This window comes from Loxodonta africana, chromosome 13 (assembly GCF_030014295.1).
Source record: "Loxodonta africana isolate mLoxAfr1 chromosome 13, mLoxAfr1.hap2, whole genome shotgun sequence".
Classification (NCBI taxonomy): domain Eukaryota; kingdom Metazoa; phylum Chordata; class Mammalia; order Proboscidea; family Elephantidae; genus Loxodonta; species Loxodonta africana.
The window spans coordinates 35,164,797-35,173,991 of record NC_087354.1 but is presented as its reverse complement, the minus strand read 5'-3'; the positions used below and the strand labels follow the sequence as shown (position 1 = coordinate 35,173,991).

At 51.5% G+C, this 9,195-nt stretch overlaps 1 protein-coding gene across 1 annotated transcript in view; it reads left to right on the top strand.

Annotated features, from left to right (window-relative positions):
- The first annotated feature begins 228 nt into the window (after positions 1 to 228).
- CEMIP (cell migration inducing hyaluronidase 1) overlaps positions 229 to 9,195 on the top strand; it is a 175,026-nt gene continuing 166,059 nt past the window's right edge. Inside the window, exon 1 of the mRNA XM_003413860.3 lies at positions 229 to 482. The gene's annotated coding sequence lies outside the window, so the exon portion shown is untranslated. The remainder of the gene's footprint in view (positions 483 to 9,195) is intronic.

Sequence of the window (9,195 nt, the reverse complement as noted above, 5' to 3'; positions counted from 1 at the left end):
CCAGGGTGCCGCGGAATCTGTCTGCGCCTCCCTGAGCGGCCGCCAGAGCCCGCCCGGGTCCGGCCGGGGCGCTGGGCCCCCGCCCCACTTGGGCAAGAGCGGGAGCTCGGGCGGGGGGCGGGCCGGTGCCGCGCCGGCGTCAGGGGCCACCGGGGGAGGAGTCAGAGACGCGCTGCCAGCTCCAGCGGCAGCTATAAAACGGGCAGCTCCGGCGGGCCGGCTGGGAGCGCGCGAGTAGAGCGCTGCGCCGTGAAGTGGAGCGGGTCCCGGCCAGCGCAAGCGGCGCGAGGAGCATCAGAGGCTGTGCGCGGAGAGCGGCGGGGCGCAGCGCCGCTAGGCTGCACCCTCATTTCCCAGACGAGCTGCTCCCTTGATTGCCGACGTCCGGGAGTTGGCGGTGCTAGTCAGTGCGCGATCAGATCCCCGGGGCGCTGCTCTCCTGGCTTGCGAGCCGTGGCATTGCCTCGACCACCTACCCAGAGGTAAGAAGGCCAAGCCGGGCGCGCCAGGGCTGCGCTGACAGTCCTAAACCTCGGAGGGGAGGGGAGAATCGGGTTCTGTGTCTCCACCATGCATAGGGAAAACATGACCTGCCATCGCTTCTGTTTGTCCATTCTGTGTTGTGCAGTCCGCCTCTGTCTGTCCTTCGCTCTTGTCACTGTCCTCTGTGAGATTACTCTGAGATCCTGTGATCCTTTTCAAGCGGCAGGTGCGGGGGGCGCCGGCGTGCCCAGAGCGCATCTGGCGAGAGTAGAGCCCTGCTGTCCGTAGATTCTCCCCTTCTGAATGGCGCGGGGGGCTTGCGCCAGGACACTGTCTCGCCCAGGAGGGTCTACACCAAGGGCCAGGTCAAGGAGCCCAGCCGACAGGAGGCCCGCGCACACTGTGCACTTGTGGGCGTGCGCCTGGCAACAGGTCTGCGCGCCTGCTGCTGCTTCCTCGGCACGATCTTCTTTCTGGTTCCCCTCTCCCGCTGCTACCCGGCTCGCGCACTCCAGAACAGTGCTGGGTACCCAGCGACGCGCTGGCACGGGGCCGGGCGGAGGCGACTGGACTTTAGATGATCTCAAGGGCACCTGCAGGTGTTTCGACTGAGATTCCAAACCTGGAAGCTCTGGAAGAAGGTTTGGTGGTCCCTGGCAAGGGAGGTCGGCTCCGGAATGGATTCCGTTTAAGCAAAGGCAGGGACCTGGAAGAACGCACGCCAGAGTTGTGGCCAGGGCTCCAGCTCGCCGCTCCGGGAGCGAGGGCCAGTGACATTACGGAGTGGACCCTACGGGATGTGTGCGCTCATGAGAAAGGAGTGCGATACGCCCGTTATAGCCGCAGACTGGCTGTTAGCTACATCTCGCCGTCGAGGAGGGTCCCAGGCGCACAGCTAGCAGCAGGGTTTGAGGTCCTGAGTCCTGCTTCGTGCAGCCAACGCAGCCCACAGGTAAGAACTCCCTTTTTAAACGAACCTTTTGATGTGTGCGCCAGTGCCTGGCTGCAGCACCATCCCGGAGGTGGTTAGCCCGGAGCGCGTCTCTCCATCCCGGCGGCTTGGAAAACTATCCCAGTCGCGCCCGGGGGCGGGGAGCCGGAGGCTCTGCGTGCCCAGGCGCGGCGCCACCATGGACAGCTCCCAGCCGCTTCCTCCGCTCCAGGTTTGCGGCCCTGGGCCTCCGCAGAAGTTAGGCACTTTGCTCCCACTCCCTGGCGCTGGGGCGCAGGCAGGGATGAGAGGGACTGCTAGTCCACGGGGGCCCTCGGTATTTTGTCCCGAGGTAGTACGAACCACTCAGGAAGGTAAAGACAGTCCAGCCCACGCGAGCCTGTGGTCGGTGACCGAATTCTAGATCAGCCTGCAGCTGGGGTCTGTACAGGACCTCACCGCGTTAAGCCAGGCTTTCTCGGTTCTTCTGCGGCACCACCGGGACCCCTAAGAGGCGAGATGAATGTGCGACCCTTGAGAATCCGACCAAGGCAGTGAGATAATTCCAGACCTAATTAGGCATCCGGCTCAAGCTTTCTCTGCAGTGTATATGGTCATGTATTGTTTTATGAAATTATTTAGTAAATATGGTATTAGGAGTATATATTAGTTCCATAGTGACAGTAACAGAATGGAGAAGAAATCATATAGAACAAGTTTATAAAGAATGTTTCAATGCCTTGCAAAAGCAGCTGTGCTGCTGTCTGATCCTAGTTGTTTCCCCCAAAGTGTGTAACAAACTTAAAGAAGCTTAGTAGATGATGTTTCAAGCTGGTTGCTCGGAAACAGGCTGGGAGAGCCTGTAGGGATTAATCTGTGCACCAAATAGAAACCTCCCTCCTCTGGGAAGAAATGACATTGGATGGAGCTCTACTTTCTGTCATCCCCACCTATATAGAAGCGTGTATCTTGTTTTATTTATTTATTTTTTAATTGCAAGAAGTTTAGAAGGTCTGCTCCTGTTTATGACTGATGGAGGCTCACCGATGTTAAAAACCATCAAGCACACCCCCCCTTTTTTTTTCTTGAGTCAACAGGTGTGACTTGGGGAAAGTTGCTTCAGCTCTGTGTGCCCTGTGCTGTTTCCTCATCAATAAGATGAGAATAACAGTCTACCTTGGGGTTGCTATGAGAATTAACTGGCACAGTGGAAAGAGTCCATTGCTGAGCACAGAGAAAGCTTTTAAAATGATAGCAATTACACGTGTATTTTTAAAGACAGTGTACACTTCTTTTGAACTGTGTTCACCAGCCCGCCGCCCTCTCTCCTAACCTAGTAACTGTTTGATAGGCACTCCGTCTCCACTTTATTTTCACCTTTGAGAACTTGTTGACGGAACTGATGAAAGTGCAGAAGTTGTCACAGTGCCAAACAACAACAACAACAAACCCAAAACTTATTTAATGAGACATGGAAGAATTTTTGTGTGAGACAAATCAGTTGCCTGTTTTTCCCACCAAATCCACTTGGAGGAAAGAGAAATGTAAGTTATTTTAAGAATATTGTAATAGCCCTCTGTTTCTGGTGATCATTTATTCCTATTCCCTCTCCCAAGAGGACGTAGGGTCTCCAAGGGGCCTCAAGGTCTTGCTGGGGGTGAAGTACTTTTGGGTGTTGGTAGTGACAGGCCTCAATGGCCCTATTTCTGGATTACTCCGGGATGTCATGACAGTTACTTACACTGGGGCAGAGCCTGGTCTGGGAACTCCGAAGTGGTCCTTACCACGCAGGAGCCACACTCCTCCGTGTTTGAGCCTTGCCTAGCTGGAAGATCTTGACCAAAACCCTGCTTGCCTGGAATACTGAGCACTTATTTGGTTCCAGCGGGCTTTAAAGGTCTCTTCCAGCTCTGGCATTCTAGGGTTGTGTCTGGTAGAAATCACTGATACACAGTATCATGATATGCCATGGAAAGTTGGATAGTTGAGTTACAATGTTTCTAATTTTTCAGCTAGAATTCTTCAAGTAGCAAGAGAGAGAGAGAGAAGGAGAGAAACCGGGTGTGCGTGAGTGAGTTTCTGCTAATATGACGTTATGGTGTTCTTAGTTTTTTCTTCTTTTGTCTTAGTAGATCAGAAAAAATCTCAGATCCCTCCATTTGCAAAGAGTGGAGCTGAAGGATGCAGTCTGCAGATGCTGGGAGTCCTTCTGTGACTCTCATCTACTTGGTGACGTGAATGGAGCAGGAGGACATGACCTCTAGCTGACCTTGAAGTCCTGGCTCTCTTCGCTGGACTCCCATGCAGGTTCCGGTTTCCAGTACACACGACTTTCTGGTAAGAACCCATTGAGCTTCAGAACATGCACGGCCAGCGAGGGGAGGAATTGTTTTGAATGGTAATAAAGGAACTCTTCATCGGTCCTGTGGCATTCGGTCTGTTGAAGCAGGGTGCCTGGGACAGACCGATCAAATGGCAAGAGTGGCATTCAGCGGCGAGATGAGAGGGGTGAATTCACTTAACTCTCGTCAGCCTCCTTTGAAGCCTACCGCTTAAGTGACCTGTTTTCAGTCCCTCCTCTGGGGTCTGCAGAGTAGCACAATCTGATCGGATAAAGGCATTTTGCATTTGTAGTGATAGCTCAAAAGAGAAATGCACGCATGTGGGTTGGGTTCCTAAAAGGGAACAAAGTTATGCTACATCCATATCCATGAAAAGTCTCGGCTGTCACCTGAATATTTCTTTCCACTTGATGGTCAACATCGAGATGTTTGATGGCATCAGGGTCCTGCATCAGCTATCTCCATATCACTTAGCTTCAACTGTCACACGGAGGCAACGTCAGGGTCCTTTGGCAGTGAATAGGAGAGGATCACGTTCTTCCTATCTTGTATCTGGTTAGGTTGATGGGAGGATGGGAGTGGCAGTGGGTACTGGGGGAGATTTTTCAGTGCCAAGTTCCTTTCTACTATTTTGCCAGCTGCTCAGCTGGGCCTGAGCCTCTCCTCCCAAGAGCCTGGCAGGTGGGACCTTTGCAAGGTTGGGGAGGATGGTAGGCTTGGGTAGGATTGTTATCTCAGCCTCCTGCCCCCAGTCCACTCCCTCTGGACGCCATCCTAGCCTCTCTCCTGGGTTTTCCAGCCTTGTCTTTTTCCTCTGTCTGCCCTGGTGCCAGATTTTGTTCAAACTTTGCTCTTCAGAAGAGTGGCTGCTTGCAGAGAAATGTCATCAAATATAGATATGCTCTCTGCTGGGTTTCCTCTGTGCCAGGATGCATACATCCCCACCCAGAATGGAGAGGAGCTGCCACTCCTCCCCACCCCTGCTCTTGCCCAGGGCCTCCCTCTAGGCTCAGCTGGGCTCCAGGAATCCCTCCTTCCCTTCCCATTCCCCACAAGTGAGGGAGCCTCAGGGGGCACAGGCAGGCCTTCCTTCAGCCCCGGACAGTCTGGCTCCTTTGGTTTGGAAAATCCCTGAGGAATTATCTTTGGATCTTCTGCAGGGGCAGCCATGGGTCCATTTAGCTACAACTGGAGTTGAAAGTCCTTTGACCGGACAACTGCTTTTGAAAACCCTGTTTGTTTCTTTCTCTCGGCTGGTCATGTAAGAATTTAGCCGCCCGGCATTTCCTGGAACAGGAAGGCACATCCAGGGGCCGTTCCTTGTGGCATGTGAATACCCATGCCAGACTGCTGTCTCTCCTCTTCCTAAACAGGAGCCTGCTGTCTGCTTGACCTCTCTGGGGTCAGGAGTTCATGCTGTTGGCCTGAGTCTCTGTGCTGTAAGGCATGGACAGCCCGTGGGACCAAGGGCAGGACAGTGGTCTTGAGGGCAGGATAGAGGCATCCCTTTCTGTGGCTCTGCCAGTCAGCAAAGATGGAGGCTATGGGAGTGTACCTTGGGGACTGGATTAGAAGGTAATGGCCGTTGTGACTGTTCCCTACCTGCCCAAGTTGGGAGATCTTGGGCAGGTTCCCTGGCTTCTCTGGACCTCTGTTTCATCACCTGTGAAATGAAGGGGCGAGGCTAGACCAGTGCTTCCTCAACTTGATTATGCAAATGAATCACAGGGAGCTTGTTAAAAATGCAAGTTCTTCATGGGCAAGTCTGAGGTAGGGCCTGAGATTCTGCCTTTCTAACAAACTCCCAGGTGATGCTGGTGCTGCTGCTCCAGGGCGCCCCCTTTGAGCTGCGAGGGCCTAGATCGCTGCTGGCTTTCTGAGATTCAGACTCTTTTTGGTGTAATTTAAGTCAGTGCCTGTTGTGTGTGTAGAAGGAGCCCAGCTGGCCTGTGCCCCTAATGACCCTATAACGACCCTTCAAATTCTTGGAGATACCTATTGTCACTCCTAAACTGTCTTATCAGCAGACTAAGTATCTGGGGCTCCTTTAAGTTTCCCCTTTTCCCTGTCTTAATAAATTTTCCAAAGCTCCCTGGATGGAGTTACTTTTAAGGGCAAGACCATTGTGCAAATGGTGATTTGTTTTTGCCTGGCTGAGGCATTTGAATGTAATTTCACTGGTATTAAGAGATCACTTGGGGAATTTCATCTAACTCTGGTTCCAGACACAGAGAATGCATGTTTACGTTCAAACAACTCTACTTGAGTCTAAAGGTCACAGCTTTTTTTTTTTTTAACTTGAGAATGAAATTTTAAGCCCGATTATCTTCCTCAGCTCCCCCTCCCTGTGGCATTTCTGTGAGATGAACTGATTGTCACAAATGCCTCCTGGTCAACCCAAAGTGCAGGTGGGAACTTGGGTCCTGTCATCTACCACCACATCCCAAAGCAGAAAATAGAGTATAATTTTGTGATATTCTTCTATGCAGTGAGCCCTATGTTAGCCCTGGGGAAGCAGAATGGAACACATAGGTGGTCTCTGCCCTTGAAGAGCTAACAGTCTAGTGGGGAGACAGACATCTAAGATAGCAATTGCCATACAGGTGATGAAGACACTCAGGAGAAATATCAGTCAGGAGGCAGGGAGGGTGAGGCTGGGGGAGGCGAAGGAGACCATTAGCTCAGCCAGGGGGGATCCCAGGAAGCTTCACTGAAAAGGGAACATAAGTCTGGAAAGATTTGCAGGGGTTTTCAGGGATTTTCTGATCAGGCAAAGGCGAGGTATAGGCCGTGGAGTTTAGGAGGCATTCCATACAGAAAGAAGGGCACAGGGAAAGATCCGGAAACACACACAGGTCTAAACACCTCACCTTCTGCAACTTCTCAGATGCATGAAACTCCTTACCTGCCTCAGGTCTGTGAGGTCCCTTACTGCCCAGATCTTGGGCTACACCTGACAGGAGAGAGAGTTCCCCCAAGCAGCTGTAGGTCTCTGGGCACTTTAGGCCCCTAGACCAGTAGTTTAAAAATGACGTTAACCAATGAGAGACTAATTAGCCCTGTAAACCCTCACCTAAAGCACAATTTAAAAAAAGAAAAGAAAGAAATGACTTTAACCATAAAATGTGTTTTCCAACAAAATCTTACTAGATCCCAGTTTACAAACCAGAGAAAACGTGGCTGCGGTTGGGGAGTGGGGGCTAGATTTCTGTCTTGAAGCCCCCTAAGGGTTCCATAGAACTAGGTTCCAAGGGCCATAGTTTGAAAGCCTCTTTCCTGGGTCATTTCATTTTGCTATGGCAGTCATATTAATAATATTATCTTAGTATTATTATTTTGCTGAGTATTTTTAATATTCTGGGTTTTGGGTCAACTATTTTTGGTGGAAAAAAACCTTAATTATCCCATACGTGATCATCCCTTTCTAACAGATTTAGGATCCACGGGCTGCCAGTAGGAAGGAATATGTGACAGGGACTGGTCCAGAAATTTCAAACTGTAGCTGGCCACCAAAATAACAACAGCAAAAAACCAGTTGCCGTTGAGTGAATTCCAACTCATGGTGACCCCGCATGTATCAGAGTAGAACTGTGCTTCCTAGGGTTTTCAAGGCTGTGACCTTTCAGATGCAGATTGCCGGGCCTTTCCTCCAACGCACCTCCAGGCCTTTTCAATCGGCTAACCTCAGGGTTAGAGTGCCTGACCTTTTGTACCACCCAGGGACCCCAGCTGGCCCACAGGAGGAGACAAATGGAGCTGTAAGGCTTCTTGCAAAAATGGGCTTTTTAATTTTCAGTCTTTTCAAATACCCCAAGATTTTTCTGATTCAGTAAAATCTGGAAAGAAAAAATAGTTTATTTGCAGAGTGTAAGACTTGGTGAGTTCCATCCAGGATCTTGCATCCCTTCTCCTTGATATGAAATAGCCAAACTTGAATGCAGGAGGGTTTTGAACGTGGGGTTTGAAGAGGAGATGTAAGGCTGTGGGTGGGAGCAGAGGAGTCCACTCGGGAGTCCAGGGTGATGGAGGGATGGCTCCAGTCCATGGTGATGGCTTCTGTGTGCCTTTTACTGCACTTCCTCAAGGAGGAAATTGATACCCAACCCCCAAAGGGAGCCCTGTCCCTCCCTGATGGGTGGTCCCATCCTTAGAAAGATCCACATGGCCCCTCCTAGGTACTGAGCCAGCTCTGAAAACCTAATCATATGAATTATTTAAGATGATGAAAGTAGGGCACGTTCAGTCTAGAAAACTCAGAAAATTGGCAGAACCCTACTGGATGTGTGATGAACGCCAGCCAAGGGAAAAAGCAGAGAGGTTTTCCCCCCAGGACATGTACCCGCAGTTCCCTGGGGGCTGGGTCTGCCTGCCAGGCCAAGCCCCAGGCAGCAATAGCCTGGTCAACTGGGCAGTTTCAGGGAAGGCTGGCGTGTTGGTGGGTGACCAGCAAACGCATTATGAGGACGGGGGTGAGAGGGCTGTGGGTGTCAGAAGGAGGTGCCTGTCCTCCAGTTCAAGGGCCTGTCGCATGGCCACAGAAGCTGGATCTCCCTGAACTGAGGACTTTACTCCCAAACCGTGGGAATTCAACCGCTTGCTTGCTAAGCTTTTCCTCAGGAGCTGGACTTAGGCTGGCTCACAGATGACCACAGGCATTTGTTTTCTAGATCCCATGGAACAACCCTGGGGAGTAAGCCCGAGTGGTGGGTCTGTTGCCTGAGGCTCTTACTACCCGTGTGCTGTCCCTGCCTCCCTGCCCAAGGGGCTGTGGTGTCTTCCACCAGAAGAGGAGGACAGTGAGGCCCAGGAGTACAGAGCTGGTGCAGGGGCACCCTTGGGAGCCCGTCTAGCTCCTGGTCCACTGCGTCCCTTGCCTCCCTTTGTCACAGGGCACTTGTCTGAGCTGTGAGATAGGGGCCCTTGTTCCTGGCTCGGTCTCCTCGAGCCTGCTGAAGGCATCTTCCCTGAGCCCTGGGCCTCCAGAGCCTCCCAGGCCACAGTCAGTATGGAAAGCTGTGCTCCTTCCTGTAAGGAACAGTAGGAATGAGCCCAAGAGGAGAGAGTCGGGGAGGAGATTTGGGCAGACTATTAAAAAAACAACAACATTTTTTAAAAAACAAACCGGTGGTTTTATGACATCCTCTTTCAAAGCTGTGTTACAGGCACTGAGTAATTCACTCTTTTGCTACTTTTCTGAGGGTTTGGGTTCAAGAAAACCTCAAGCATAGTGGCTAAGTACTTTTCCTTTCCTTTAAAAATCGTGTTTACTTCCAGAGGAATTTAATCCTTATGTTTCAGATCCATTTCTATGTAACTCAGCAAAAGGTTGTTTTTCACCAGCATTGCAAAGCTGTGAGTGTGCTTCACTCCGTGCCTCTCCCCCTCCTGCCACCATCCCCAAGCTCTTCTCGCTGGCGCAACTCTACTGCCTCTTATTAG